This window comes from Gracilinanus agilis, chromosome 2 (genome assembly GCF_016433145.1).
Source record: "Gracilinanus agilis isolate LMUSP501 chromosome 2, AgileGrace, whole genome shotgun sequence".
NCBI lineage: Eukaryota > Metazoa > Chordata > Mammalia > Didelphimorphia > Didelphidae > Gracilinanus > Gracilinanus agilis.
This window is the reverse complement of record NC_058131.1, coordinates 82,466,090-82,482,168: the sequence shown is the minus strand read 5'-3', so window position 1 is coordinate 82,482,168 and position 16,079 is coordinate 82,466,090.

Genomic DNA, 16,079 nt, shown 5'->3' with positions numbered 1-16,079 from the left:
TTTTAATTCAGGTCTTCCTGATTCCAGGCTTGGCATTCTATCCACTGTGATACCTAGCTGCCTTCTTATCTCCCCATATATCTCAAGAAACAACTCTTCACTGACCATTTTGGTTCTGTCCATTCCAGTTCAGGTATCTTTTTCCTTGGCAGAGTGAAGAGAAGCAAGATTAAAATTAAGCAGCTCTTCCTTTTCTTTGTTGTCTGGTATGTCCACATCTAAGTATCTACTATTTATCCTGGCTATAGCATGCTTACATTATATTTGTTTGTATGTTGTCTCCCCTATTAGATTGTGAGCTTCCTAAAGTCAGAGATTATCTTTTGCCTCTGTTTGTATCCTCAATACAACATAGTTTCTGGACATAGTAGGTGCTTAATAAATGTTTATTGATTGATCCACCTACTATGTGCTAGGCATTGATTGGCACTGTGGATACAAACACAAACACCAAAAAAAAAAAAAAAAAAAAAAGCCCAAGCAATTCCTGTTTTCAAAAAGCTTACCTTCTATCTGGAGAGATAATATAAATAGAAATAGGTATTTCAAAACTGAGAATAGATAAAAGATGACTTCAGTGGGAAGGATAATAGTAGCTAAAAGAATCAGGAAAGGCTTTTTATACCGTGTCAATTGAGCTGAGATTTGTAAATGCAATGGCAGGGGGGAAGGTGCATTCCAGGTATGGGAGGGGCTAGTTTAAAGACTTGGAAAGGAGAAGTGGAATGTCACATAGAAAGAAAAGTAAAACCATATTGTCTGAACTGTAGAAATCAGGAAGTAGAAACATATGTAACAAGACGGAAAAAATAAATTGGGACCTTTTTGAGAAAAGCTTCAAATGCCTACTAGAAAAGGTATTATTTGTTCCTAGAGGTAATAAAGAGAGCCTTTGGAATTGGAGTGGCATTGTCACACCTTTGTATCTGTGTGGAAGAGGGTGGAATAGAGTAGGATCAGACACTGGCAGGGAGATGATTTAGAAGAATGTTGCAATAGAATATTACAGATGTGGTAAGGGCATTAACTAGAGTGACAGTTAAGTGAGCAGTGAGAAGAGAATGGATATGAAAGATGTGAAAATGACAAAATTGGGCAACTGACTAGAAATTCAATGAAGAGTCAACTTGGAAGCTATGATTGTGAACTTAGATGACTACATGAATGTGGCATTTTCAACACTAGAAGGGAAGTTCAGAAGTGAGGTGGGTTTAGGGCAAAAGATAAATTTTGGATATTCTGAGTTTGGGATGCTTACAAGATACCCCAATCAAAATGTCTAATAGGCAGTTGATGAAGTGAGGGGCAGAGACAGGAAAGAGAGGAGGAATGGATATGTAGATCAGAGAATCCTCTGCACAAAGACAGTAATAAAATCCAAGAAAATTGAGATGAATAAGGATTAGAGATAAGAGGGTTTAGAACAGAACCTGATGGAGCCACTACAGTTAAAGGCATGGCATGGATTAAGATGCAGAAAAGCAGACAAGAAGGATTAGTCAGACAGGAGGGAAGAGAACCAAGAGCTAAAAGAGTCATTAAAACGCAGAAAGAAGATGGTTTTCAGGTGAAGGTGGCCAACAGTGTCTAATGATAGAGGTCAAAAAAGGATGAGGACTGAGGAAAAAGTCATTAGAAGGTAAGCTAGGAATAAGGGTTGTTTCCTTTTTCTTGTGTTTGTATTCCCAGGACCTGGATGGTATTGGGGGAAATAGAGCATGGGGCCTGGAGTGAGGAAGACCAGAGTTCAGATGGAGCCTTAGACAGTAGCTGTGTGACTCTGAGCAAGTCATTTAAGACTAATTGCTTCAGTTTCCTTACCTGTAAAATGAGCTGGAGGAGGAAATGGCAAACCACTCCATTACCTTTGCCAACAAAACCCCAAATGGGGACACAAAAAAATCAGACTGCACTAAACAACAACAAAAGGTTCTGAATGAATGCCTGATTGATCTCTTTAGAATCAGTTTCTCAAAATACTCACAATCATGCTCTCTCTAGCATCAATTTCCTCCGTAATTATTTGGTATGACTCCAGTGTTCATCCGATTTTTGTCTTCTTTAGTACCGCTTCCTTTTTTTCACATGGAACACTGAGGACTGAAAATTTAAGGTCCATGATATTAATGTCCAGGATACAATGTCTCTCTTACTGCCATCTTTAATGAAATCTGATTACATTAAGTAACCTTTGGCTGCCACATTGCTCTATTGACAACTTGTTGCATTTGCAGACTATTGAAAACCCCGATTTTTTCTTCATATGCCTTTAGCAATGTTCATTTTCTTCAAAGGGTACTGTGGATTGAATAAAGAAACATAATTTCAGAAAAGGTTAAAAATCACTTTCCCCCCAACATATTGATTGCACAATTTTCTATCATAATCCTTGCCAACTCCAGGACTTCAGTCTGTTTCAAAAGATCCATGATTTCATGGTTATGGGTAATCCAACAATGCAGATCACAACCCTTTCCCCCTCTTTGCTAAAACAAAATTCACGAGTTGCTGTGGTTCCCCATCAAATTCATCACTTGGTTGCCAACTGCCTGATGATGACCTTCTACAGAAATTGACCTATTCTGGAAGGTCAGACATACCACCCACCTCCCAATCCACCTCCTAATGTTTCTTAGGTTGGTGTCCTATACTGACGTTGGCTTTGAGAATCCAGAAGTTACTTCCATGACAAAATAAGGTATCAAAGGGGACTTTGGTGAAAGAATCTGTAAAAACAAATGAAAAAACCGAAACCAATATTCCTTTGTTCTGAAATGCCAGGGCAATCATCTTTGTCCCTTCCCTTTTTGGTCAGTCTTTTTCAAGTACACAGAGAACTAGAATATGGATGTGCCAATGGATTCTCTTCCCAGAAATTCACTCTTAAAGTGTGTGATGAATGGAGTTACGCCTGCTATAGCCTACCCTTAGCACTATCTTTCTTTGTCCCCAAATCAATCAATCATCAATAAGTATTGGCTACATATCAACTATGTATCAGGTCCTGTACAGGACCTAGGGATACAAAAATAAAAATGAAATAGTCCCTGCCAATAAGGAGCTCCTGATAGTCTTCTTGATGAAGCAACCTAAACATACCTACACATATACACACACATGCACATATACCTGCATTCATAAATGGTAAACTTTGTGTGGGGGGAGTGGAACTAGCAATGTGGAGTTTCAGGAAAGTTTTGATATAGAAGGTGGCACTTGAGCAAAGCTTTGAAGGAAAAATAAGGAACGCTATTATAAGAAGGCACAAATGAAAAAAAAAAAAGAATATTGTGGTTGTTCAGTTGAGTCTAACTCTGATCCCATTTGGAGTTTTCTTGGCAAAGATACTGGAGTGGTTTGCCATTTCCTCTCCAGATCATTTTACAGATGGAAAAATTGAGGCAAACATGGTTAAATGACTTACCTACGGTCACATAACTAGTAGCTGAGGCCAGATTTGAACTATGGTCTTCCTGTCTTCAGACTCAGACTCTATCCACTGAACCACCTACCTGCCCAAGGAAAGAATATACTCTCACATAAAATAAGTTCTGGTTATTGGTGGAGGTCAGAAATGGGAAGCAGTGGGTAGATGGTGGGAACCTAGAGTTAGAGGGGACGTCAACTGGCTTCTAGTCCAACTTCTTCCTTTCATAAATGAGGAAAGGAAGCTCAAGAATGAGTATCAGAGGCAGATTTAGAACTCAACTCCTCTAACTCCAGACTCTAGAACCAGGGCTTATTCCATTATTCTACTACATGTTGCCCTGAATGGAACATATATTCTTGCTTAGAAATTAATAATCCTGATGCTATGTGTTTCTGAAGATTTTGAGATTAAATCTACAATTTAAATCTACAATTTGGAGTTCTTTGGGATGGCGAATAAGGTTAATCAGTTCCTCCCCGGCAGCTCCTCAAGGCCTGTTATTTACTAACATTTTGCTTACATTTAAATCTTAAAAGAATCTTCTGTTGGAACAACAATTATTACAAAATCAGTATCTCAGCCTCTGTCATATTTCCTCCCTGGCTGCTCACTGCCAGCTGTGAAGGAGCGGATTTCCTGAGTGGCTGAGTAATAACCTATTTATGTTCCTTACTCTCTTGCCACCTTTGTATCTTTCCACAGATTGGCTCTTGTTTGAAGAGTGGTGTAGTGGGTGGGTGGATGGCAGAGAAGATGGTGACTCTATAAAATTAAACTTCAGAAGTGATGCTAATTCCACGCTAAGTATAAGCCTTTGAAAAACCAGAAAGTCAGGAAATACTCGTGTGACAATTTTAACACACGAAACTCATTCACATATACTATTTTTTAAAAATTCTCACCTTCTGCCTTAGAATCCATACTAACTATCATTTCTAAGACAGAAGAGCAGTAAGGGCTAGGCAATGGGGGCTAAGTGACTTGCCCAGGGCCACACAGCTAGGAAGTGTCTGAGCTCAGATTTGAATGTAGGCCCTCCTAACTCCAGGCCTAGCTCTCTATCCATTGAGCCACCTATCTCCCCCCTCACATGTCTTTTTAAAAAATCTTATTGAGTTTCATTTGCTTTCTACTTATCTAATTTACAACTATCAGATATATACTTATGAAGATAAGAAATTCAATAAAATAATTGAAATTTATTTCCAGTTTCAATAGACATTTATTAAGGACCTATTATGTGCAAGGAATTATGCCAAGCAATAAGGATACAACAAAGATCCAACAGAAATAAGCTCTGGGAATTCTTGTATGAGCTAATGCAGAGTGAAATGAACAGACCTTAGAAAACCATTTATACCAAGGAAGCAATTTATCCAATAACATTAATTTTGTAAAGAAAAACTACTTTGAAAGACTTCAGAATTCTTGTTCTGTGATGAACTACCATTCTAGAGGACCTATTTATTGGTGAAAAGTTCTGAAGCTGCAGAAAATGATGACATGGCTGCCCTGATCCCCCCGCCCTCAAATGAGAATCTAGTAGGGTTCTCCATGTCCATCCTATACCACCTCTAATCAGTGGGAAGGAAGATCCTCAGAGGTAAGGGGTATTGAGGAGGTGTAAGTTTCAGAGTTGATGTCATCTGTCAGGGTGATATGCAACAGGGTGAGAAAGAGAAATGACATGAAAGAAGCTTCATTAATTCAGTGCCATACAAATCAAACTACCAAAGAAAAAGCACTCACACATACAAAAATATCTATAACAACTCTTTTTGTGTTGACAAAGAATTGGAAACTAAAGGGGATACTCATTAATTGGGAAATGTTGTTTGATGGAATACTATTCTGCTATGAGAAATGATGAAAGGGATGGTTTCAGAAAAAACTGGGAAGATATATGAACTGGTAGAAGTGAAATGAGTAGAATAAGGAGAACATTAAACAGTAACAGCAATATAGTAATGATAATCAACTGTGAAAGACTTAGTTACTCTGATCAGTACAATCATCCATGATAATCTCAAAGAATTTATGATGAAAAATGCTCTCCTCCTCCAGAGAGAGAAATGATGAACCTCGTCTGCAGATTGAAGCATATTTATTTTCACTTCATTTATTTTTTTGCAACATGACTAATATGGAAATGTGTTTTGCATGCATAATAGGACATTATAGTGCTTGCCTTCTCAATGGATAGGGAAGAGGTTGGAGGAAGGGAAAGAATTTGGAAATCACAATAAAAAGGAAGAATAAAGAAGATTCATTAACTTCCCTTTTGCCACTTTACCCTAAAGACCATGGAACATTTCCATTTGACTTGCTGCTGAAACTTCCTGTGTGTTGTCTCTCCGTTTTAGAATGTGAGTTCCTTGAGAGTTGAGATTGTCTTTTCAATTTGTGTCTCCAGGGTTTTCCTTATAGTAGAGGCTTAATAAATGCTAATTCATTCATTCATTCTTTCATTCTCTAAGTCTGGTCCAGGAGAGAACAGGTTCTACCAAGTCCTACCAGGCTTCAAAAGTTTTGAGTATAGGTCCAATTATGGCTTTTCTGCCTTTCATACAAAGATCAAATTTGCATTGTTTATGTTTGCTACATGATGGCAAATCATTTAAAGTTACAGTCTCTCAAGAATTAAAGCAAGTCACCCATAATGCAATGGAGAAATGTATGGCAGATATAAATAAGAGGCACCTTTGAGTTTAAGTCCAGGCTCAGACAATTCTTACCTATGTGATCCTCAGCAAATTGCTTAACTGCTACCTCAGTTTCTTCAACTGTAAAACAAGGATAATAGCACCTACTTTTTGTGAGGATCCAATAAATTAATGCTTATAAAGCATTTGGCACAGTGCCTGGCATGTAGTAAATACTATGTAAAAATCATTACTATTATTATTCCTCAGAAGAGGCATAAAATATATTATCAAATATGTAGATGGACTGGAAAAGGGAGAATTCAAGTCATCAAAAATTTATTGACTGCTTACAATGTTCCAGGCACTGTTCTAAGTGCTGGCAATACAAAGAATGACAAAAAAGAACCTAGCACCAAAACTCCCAAACTCACGGAGTATCCAGGAGAAGAAGATGATGAATATGCTGCAGAGAAGTCAAAGAGGATAATTGAGAAGAGGTCTTTATATTAGATCTTGCAATTAGGAGACAATTATAAACTTTGGAGAGAGAATTTTCAGTTAAATGATGAGGCTGGAAGCTGGACTGCAAAGGGTTAAGAATCAAGTGAGAAGAGAGGAAGTGGAAGCACTGATTATAGATGGAGGAATATAGGACTGTCAAGAACTGGAATGGTTATTTCAAGGGAAGATTTTCTAAAGATGGTACCAAGGGGTATTATGCTTATAAGTAATGATGAAGCAGTCAGTAGCTAGGGGAGAGAATAAAGAATAGTGAGAGAGTAGGAATAATAAAAAGATAAGATGGCTAGCCCTTACCAGCATCCATGAAATGTCAATACATTTAAGGGAAATTCCTATCACACTGAGTAAGTCCTCAGTGTGAAATTTTATATTTTTAAAATGATATTTATTATTCTATTATCATTGTTATTTTTACATATCAAGCTCTGTGTTGCTGTATAGTTGTTTTTCAGTCACATCTTACTCTGTGAACCTATTTGGAATTTTCTTGGCAAAGATACTGGAGTGGTTTGCCATTTTCTTCTCCAGTTCATTTTACAGATGGTGAAGTTTTGGTGTTTTTTTTAAACCCTTACCTTCCACCTGAGAACCAATTGGTTCTAAGGCAGAAGAGTGGGTAAGGGCTAGGCAATGGAGGTTAAGTGACTTGCCCAGGGTCTGTAATAGGTAGGAAGTGTCAGAGGTCACATTTGAACCCAGGACCTCCCATGACTCTCAGTCCACTGAGCCACCCAGCTGCCTCCAGATGGTGAAGCTTTTTAAAGAGGGTAAAGTGACATGCCCAGGGTCAAAGTGTCTGAGGCCAGATTTGAACTTACAAATTTGCACTTTCCTGACTCCAGGCTTAAAACTCTATCCACTGGGTCACCTACCCACCCCTGGCTTCTCTATAGTCAACTGCTTTTGAAAGAACTGACTATCAGGCACCATACAATTGCTAATTTTGGAATTCCACAATAAATTTTCCTTTAAAAAACTTCGCATTTTTTCACATACTATTTGTCTGTATATTCTATTCTATGATTAGAATGAGCATCAAACTCCAAATATCCCTCAGTAGGAGCCCTATTACAAAAGCATGGAGGACTCCAGATAGAATGGTCTATTGAACCAAAGATAGCCTCTGAAAATAAGGAAGATAGCAGATGTACAGACTCTGTAGGGGAAATGATCAACATGGTTCTCTTCAGGTTTAATTAATTCAAAATTCAAAAAATATTAAACATGCTATGTTGAAAATTTTACAACAGTAAGGAATATAAAGAAATGTAATGCATAATCCTTGATCATAAGGAATTTATAAACCAATTTAGGACAATATACATGTACACATATACACATGGATATATATACATATACATATATCATATACACCAGTGATTCCCAAAGTGGGCACCACTGCCCCCTAGTGGGTGCTGCAGTGATCCAGGGTGGCGGTGATGGCCACAGGTGCATTTTGGGGTGGTGAATAACTGTAAGGGGGCAGTGATAGTATGTGACAGGGGGTGCTAAGTAATTTTTTTTCTGGAAAGGGGGCGGTGGGCCAAAAAAGTTTGGGAACCACTGATATACACAAAGAGATAACAAAATAAGATAGATGATAAATGCCAAATGAATGGTCTAGACTAGAAGTGCTTAAAATTTAGAGGAAGAAGATATCTCATAAATTGGGTGGTCTGGAAAGGTTTCATAAAGTAGGACTTGATTTTTACCTTGAAGGATAGTGAAGATTTGATTAGAAGGAACAGAAACATTACAGAATGAAGTGTGGATTTCTATTCAAGATGATGCCAAATGAGGGAACACTAGGTATATGCGATTATTGGAAGGATCTATGGTCTCTTCAGCAGGCAGCTTGGAAATAGATAACAGAGGTCTGTTAGTAGATTTCTGAGAGAGGTTCCTTAGATATGCAGAAGTTAAGGAACTTGCCAGGGGCTACATAACAAGTGAAATCACAGGTGGCTATAAAATGAGGTTCTTGGGACTCTAAACCAAGTACTCAATATTCAGTGTACTGCTATTATAATTATGGCAACAAAATATGTGAAAACAATCAAATGTAACATGGCAGCAATATATAAGTTATGGTGCTTGGAATGAATTAAAAGTGATCAGAAAAAAAATGAAGTAGAAATGCCCATATAATATCTATTGGAGAAAGAAATGGCATACCACTCCAGTATTTTTGCCATGAAAATTTAATGGACAGTGAACAGAAGGGCCTGGTGTGCTTGCTCCACAAGATCACAAAGAGTTGGATATTTTATATAGCATTTTAAGATTTTCAAAATGCCTTATAAATGTTATTTCATTTGCTCTTCACAGCTCTGGGAGGTAAGTGCTATTATTATGAAGAAGAAGAAGAAGTAATTTTTTAAAATTTACACTTATTTTTATTGCATTTACTATGTGCCAGCCTCCGTACTAATCGCCTTTAAGGTACATCTTATTCTTATTCCCATTGTATAGATGAGGTTAAGTGACTTGCCCAGAGTCTTACAGCTAATAAGTGTCTGAGGCTTGATTTGAACTGAGGTCTTCATTCTAGGGCCAACACTTTATCTTTTTGTTGTACCACCTAGTTGCAAGGAAACCTCTTTTGGTTAACTGTTCAATAACTTACAAGTATTTCATTTTACCCCCAAATGAAGCTTGAACTAAATAAGGTACTGGAGTTAGGCCTGTCCCTAAAATGGGAGAAGCATTTTTTATCTGGCAAAAACTGCTTGGAAAACTATAGATGGCAGTCTGGCAGAAATTAGGTTTAGACCAATACCTTATACCATACAAGATAAGTTCTATATAGATACAAGGTCTGGATAGAAAAAGTCACATTGGACGAATTACCTTTTGATTGTATGGCTAGAAAAAGAGTTCATGATATCACAAGTGACACGATCACACAAGAAGAAATGTACAGTTTTGATTATGTAAAATTATATAAAATTTAAAAAGTTTTATAGAAACTAATTTAATGTAGTTAAAACTAGTAGGGTAACAGTTAATGGAATGAATTACAATAAAGTTCTCGGTTAAAGAGCTATCTATAAAAAATGGTTACATTTTATAACTAAGAGTTGCATTCCCCAATAGATAAATTGTCAAAGGATATGAACAAGTAGTTTTCAAAGGAGGTAATCAAAGCTATCAACAATAATGTGAAAAAAGCTTTAAATCATTAATAATTAGAGAAATGCAACTTTGAGGTTCTCCCTTATGCTCATCAGACTGGCAAACATGATAAAAGAAAAAAATAAGAAATGTTAGAGATTATAAGAGACACAATAGTGCATACATTCTGAAAAGCAATTCGGAACTATGTCTAAAAAGATCCTAAATAGTTTATATCCCTTTGATCCAATTATACCATTATTTGGCCCTTATCCCAAAGAGATCAAAGAAAGAAAGGACTTGCATTAATAAATGTGTAAATGTACTCTGTACACATATATATGTGTGTGTGTATGTGTTTGCATAATGTATACATATGTATTCATGCTCACTATATATGTCTATATGTAGGCATGTATATAGTTATAGAAGCTCTTTTTGTAGCAGCCAAACATAGGAAATTAAAAAATAAGCCTCCAGTTGAGGAATGGCTAAATAAATTAGGGTGTATGAATGTAATACAATATTTTTACCTTAAGAAATGGACTTGGAAAACCTCTGTGAAGATGCAGAGAGAAGTGAGCAGAATTAAGAGAAATTCATAGGATGATATTACAGAGAAAATTAAAAGACTTTAGAACTGAAATCAAGGTAATGATAAACCTTAGCCCAGACGAACAAAGATAAAAACTGACACTCACCTCTGTTGAAAGAGGCAAATTCACCTAAAACACAGAGAAAGACACAAATTTTTTGGCATGGCCAATGTGGGAATTTGTTTTGCTGGACTATATATGTTTATGATGAAGTTTTTATTTTATTATTATTTTGTTTTTGTTGTTCAGTGAGTGGAGCAGTGGGAAAGCCAGATTATCAGGGCATGTAAAACTAAATTTATTTAAAATAAATATATATTCCTTTAAAAGATACAGCTAATAATATAATCTAAATTCTGCATTACACATGCACATACACAGAGGCTTATATATTGGCTGAATTTATGCCTTTTTATTTATAAATTTGAACACGTCAACATGGTATTTCGGGTATTTTGGTAATGGTAGGAAAGCACAGAATGTATTCATACAAATTCTTTCACAACTGCTGTTAGCTATTAATGCTCAAGCTTTGTCAACTAGTATAAATTAGATAACTAATCCATCTGCAATTTCAATTTATGAAAAAGCCATTGTAATTGTGCCAATCCTACAAGACAATATAAATATACAGCTGAACTTCCTTACAAAGAAGCTTAATTGCTCAGCAGACAATTGCAATAACACTAATACCCTTCTGCTGTTGTTCAAACCTGATTATATTAAAATTAATGTTTAGTATGTCACATGCCTTTTACAATAAAAGACAAGTTTGAGTTTAGCTGTTTGGAGGAAAGTAAACAAAATGAATCCATTACCTTGAACTTATTACATATTATATTTCTATGTGGCCCTCCAAAAAGAAAATCCTTCTATTTTAGCAATTAAAATAAAAAATAGACATTTGTAATTAATATTCGATCTAAACAAGAATAAATGTATTTATCTTTGATGGCAAAAAATAATAACTGATAAATGTTTTAGTAATTAGAACAGTGGACTCTTGGAAACCTTTATGTCTTCATTGTGTGGATATTAAGATAGGAAAAAGGAAAGATGGGATTAGGCCAGGAGATACTAAGAGCAGAACATGATGCCTGAAAGCAAGATTGAAGATAGTAGCCATATTCTTTATAATTGTTATGGGAATAGACAGAGAGTCAGTCCTGGAGATGGGAAGTGTTGGGTTCAGATCAGACCTCAGATATTTCCTAACTGTGTGATCCTGTGAAAATCACTTCGCCCAATTGCCTAGCCTTTAACACTTCTGCTTTGAAACCAATAATATCGATTCTAAGAAAGAGAGTAAGGGTTTTAGGGGAAAAAAATGCTATTGGAAGCACAACAATTATAGAGAAGGAAATTCAATGAGTGATAAAAGTCCTACCAGAAAAAACAAAATGCTTAAGATTCTAAGAGAAAGAAGTGACATAAAATAACCTGTAATGAGCATATATTAGAAGAATAAGTAACAGGGGAGAGCTGCTTAGTATCTTATGGATGCACAGCATGATAAAGATTTTTTGTTAGACAAATATTTTTGGGTAGAAAAATATTGCCAAGAGACAGGGCAAGCTATCAATATGAATGACTGTAGATGTCTTATTAGGACTTGGGGAAGGTCAGATTAGAACAAAAGACTCTTAGGCTAAGCTCTGGACCATTATTTATGGAAATTCAAGAAATATTTTTGAAAGTCCAGTAACAAAAGTCATTTTTCTTGCCAGAGAAAAGATAAATCCTAGGAATTTAAAGTAAAAAATGATCAGGATTCAAAGCTTAGCTTAAAATTGCAATCTACAAGCTACTAGATATCCGACCATTAGGTCAGATAACTGGCTCATTTTTTGCTATACAGGCTAACACATCAAAATTATAATGTGGACAATGTTGCAGTGACACCTTCTGGTCACCTGAGGGCCCTATTGAGAAAGTCCACTGGCACTTCCACTTGAAGACTTAAAAAGGCCTTCAAGTCCAAGACCTTTTGATTAAGCCCTTTGTTACTATTCCTTTCACTGGCTCTTCCAAGCACAACCAGTAACTTTGCCCCCCCTCCCCCTACTGCCACAGGCCAGGGAATGGAGCTGAAGATGTTCTAGACAAAAGACCTTAAATCCTGAATATAAGCAGGTAGGAGACCTCCAACTCAATTTCTTCTCAGGCATGGCTTATTTATTGGTCAGGCGTGCTGTATTTCTAATATCTTATTAAGATTCAGCTATGATTCATGACTTTATTAAGTTCTAAAATTAGTCTTCCATTCAGATCAGTTGTTCTCTCTTCTTTCTAGTTGGATGTCTTAATATTAAATTCCAATTTGTGTCCAGAATATTTCACAAGATGATTTTGTATTAAAATCCATTAAAAGAAAAGAAAATAAAGGTCAGAATAAAAAAAAGATTCCAAATGAACCTAAGCAAATTTAATTCAATTCTATTTTTGACTCTAAGTATATCTGAGAATTATTTTCTTTACCTTCTCAAAATACCTTTTGAGTCAGCAAGCAACCACAATAGCAAATAAATTTTTTTCTTCAGTTTTAAAAAAAATTGTTACCTGCATCCACTTAAGCCACACTAATAGGCTATAAATTGAGGCTCAGGAAAATTAATTAGATTCCTCTGGGCTGCACTTGGAATTTGCACTTGGGTTTTTTAGTTCAAATTCAGAAATCTCTCCCTTATACTATGCTACTTCTCTTTAGAAAACAAAATGTTTGGAAAAACAAGTATTTATCGCTTATTTATTGTTATGCTTACAATGGGCTATTTTTACTATGCTTCAATTACTGTGTATTATGTTGTAATTTACAATGCTACAATGACTATCCTAGGCTCTAGTAAGGAAAACTTCAGAAATAAGAAAAAAGGTCAGCTCCCAAACACAGAAAACTAGTAGAAAATAAATTCAGGTACAAAACTTTTCAAATTACTTGCTAAATTGTTATACAAAATATCTCCTACAATAATTTATATATAAACAGTGGCATAAAAGATTCCAGTTGATGTAAATGAATGTTTAAATAGAGAAGTAGAAGCTAAAATATGTAATACTGAATTGATAGAAGGGAGAATTATATGGATTGAGGTAGTCAGGAAGACTTCATGGAGAGGGTGGAACTTGAGTTGGTCCTTGAAGAGAATCTATCATTTGAGTAGGAAGACAAGGTAGAAGGGAGTTTCAGGTAGAGGGGACAACAGGGTAAAGAAATAGAGACTGAAGACATTATGCCTTGGGAAAAAAGTAAAGGGGATATATATTGGGAATCTTTGAGAATTAAGATAGCTTGCTAGAATGGGACCAGATTATAAATGGTCCTTGAGTTTGGATTTAGTGTGCTAGGCAACAGAGAGCAGTTATGCATTCATTAATTAGGAAATTATTTGATAAAATAGTTATTTAAAGATTAGTCGGTAAAATGGTTGCCAGATTATGGCAGATGTTTGACGTTGAATTGGAGTCGACAAATCAAAGAGATCAGTTGGAAGGCTATTGTAGTAAATGTGAAATAACCAGAGCCTGGACTGAGTGATGGCAATGAGATGAAGAAGGGGTGCATTTGGGAAATGTTATGAAGATAATAATTATGACAATTTGCTTAGCAATACTGCTTCATCTGGCAAGGAGTCACCTCTTTCTCCAATAATGCTATTCCTTAACCATCAGTTCTATCACTCACACCCACAGTGCAAACACCCAAATGATTTCTGAATAGTTCAACTCTATCTCAGGTCATGGCACTTGGCAATGCCAACTTTTTTTTCTTGAGATTACAAGCATGTTACTGTTGACTAAATCATAGATCCTGTTTGAAGTTTTCTGATGTTTCAAAATATTAGCAGGCTAGGTTATTAGATTGTCTATATTTAAGGGACTGGATTTTATAGCTCTCTGTCTCACCAGGAATAATGTAGGCAACATTCTTCTGCATAGACCTATTATGTAACAAATGAATATGGTTATTAGGTGTTGTGTCATTCAGTAACCCACAGTGTGTGTCATTTGAAAACCCTAGTAGGCGAGTGGTGGTGAGTAGGTGGTGTTAAGAATGTGTGAGTAGGAACTGGAGTGATGTGATTGCAGCAACAGAACAGGAAGATGGTAAGCTTTTGGATTTGCATTTGTACCAGTGAGGAGAAATAACATTTTTTAAAAATGTCATAGTTGGCTAGAAGATACTGAGAAAACCACATATTTCCCTCTAATATAAAATGCTTGTATGGCAATAGAAATTTTATTATTATTTCCTGTCTAGTCCTTGAATAAATGTCACCTAATATTAGAATGAAAGGTACTGCAGAAATGAAATTTCAAAATGCATAAACAACCTTTTACTTAAGGGTTGATTATTAAAGTTTTCATCTTAAATTGGGCAGAGAAGAATGGATGAAAAAGAGGAGTTAAAGAGTAGTTCTATAAACATTAACTTAAATGTTAGCACTTAAGTGTAACATCCTTGTTCAAAGGTGTCTGAAAAGAGGAAAAATCTTCTCATGTATGTAGGTCTGTGCAATGCATCATCTTGGCTAAACCATCTTCTAAAAAAGTTATTTCCAGGAAAAGTTACTTCTGTCCCTTTAAAGATCACAAGAGAAACTGGAAGTTAGTTGGTCTTTTCTGACTGGCTGCAGACTGTTCCAATGAAGTCCTGTGAATGTTGCTGAGAGATGCCATTTGGGGCTGGGCTCAGAGCTATGTTAGGGAACTGGAAGGCAGAAACACAAACTTGGGTAAGAGAAACTTTTATGTATCTCTCCAATGAAGGGATCAAAATCTGTTTTTATTTGTCTCATAGTGAATAATGAGCCAAACAATTGAAAATTCCTCATTCTCAAATAAAAGAATCATCTATGATGCCTGGGTAAAAAAGGGTGTGTGTCTGGGCAGTTAACTTATTTCCTTTCCTTTCTCCACATCCCCCTCTCTCTCCCCAAGTCACTTCCTTTCGTTTAGTACCAAGGATCTTCCAGAATCTCAAGAGCATCTTCTGGGAGGAATAAATTGTTGACTGATAACAATTTGATTGTCTATTTTCATATAGTTTATGTTCTTACCAAGTAAAACGGCACAAATTACAAGCGAAAACTATATCACTTCCAGAGACAAAGCCTGACATCTACGAAGGTACCACCAGTTGCATGCAGTACAGTTGTGACTTTTCTTTTTTTAAGTATGTAATATCCAGATCCTTACCTCCACCTTCCCATGTTTTATTTGGAGGTGCCCCAGCCCTGCCTATCAGATAAGCTCAGAAACAGCGCCAGGGTTAAATCCAGGCTGCCCTTGGCCCCGACCCCCCCCCCCCCCCACACACACACACCTCGAGGTGGTGGGGTAACAGATGAGAGGGCACACCGGGTGCCCGGACCACGCTGCTCAGTTTGTCGTGTCACCGCTCCTACCTCTTGGCACACTGGGGCTGCTGTACAAAGTGTGCCCGTGCCAGGGAGGAGGGATTGCATGGCCCACCCTGGGGAGGCGGGGGAGGACAGGGAATGTTCTCAGATAATTTTCTGGGGATGCAGCTTTCAGCACATCCCCCCACCCTCCTCAGTTCCAAGGCTGCCACCTGGTCCCACCCACCGCGCCATCCCCACTAACCACAGCCAGGGAAGCCGAGCCTGGATTGCACCCCTCTAACCAGGCACAGCGGGCGCACACAGACGCGCGTCCATATCACCTAAAAGAAGGGGCCGTGCGTCTTCCCTAACCCACCACTTCCTGGACTGCCTTGGGTTTCCCCCAGGCCAAGGTTTGGCGCGAACAGTT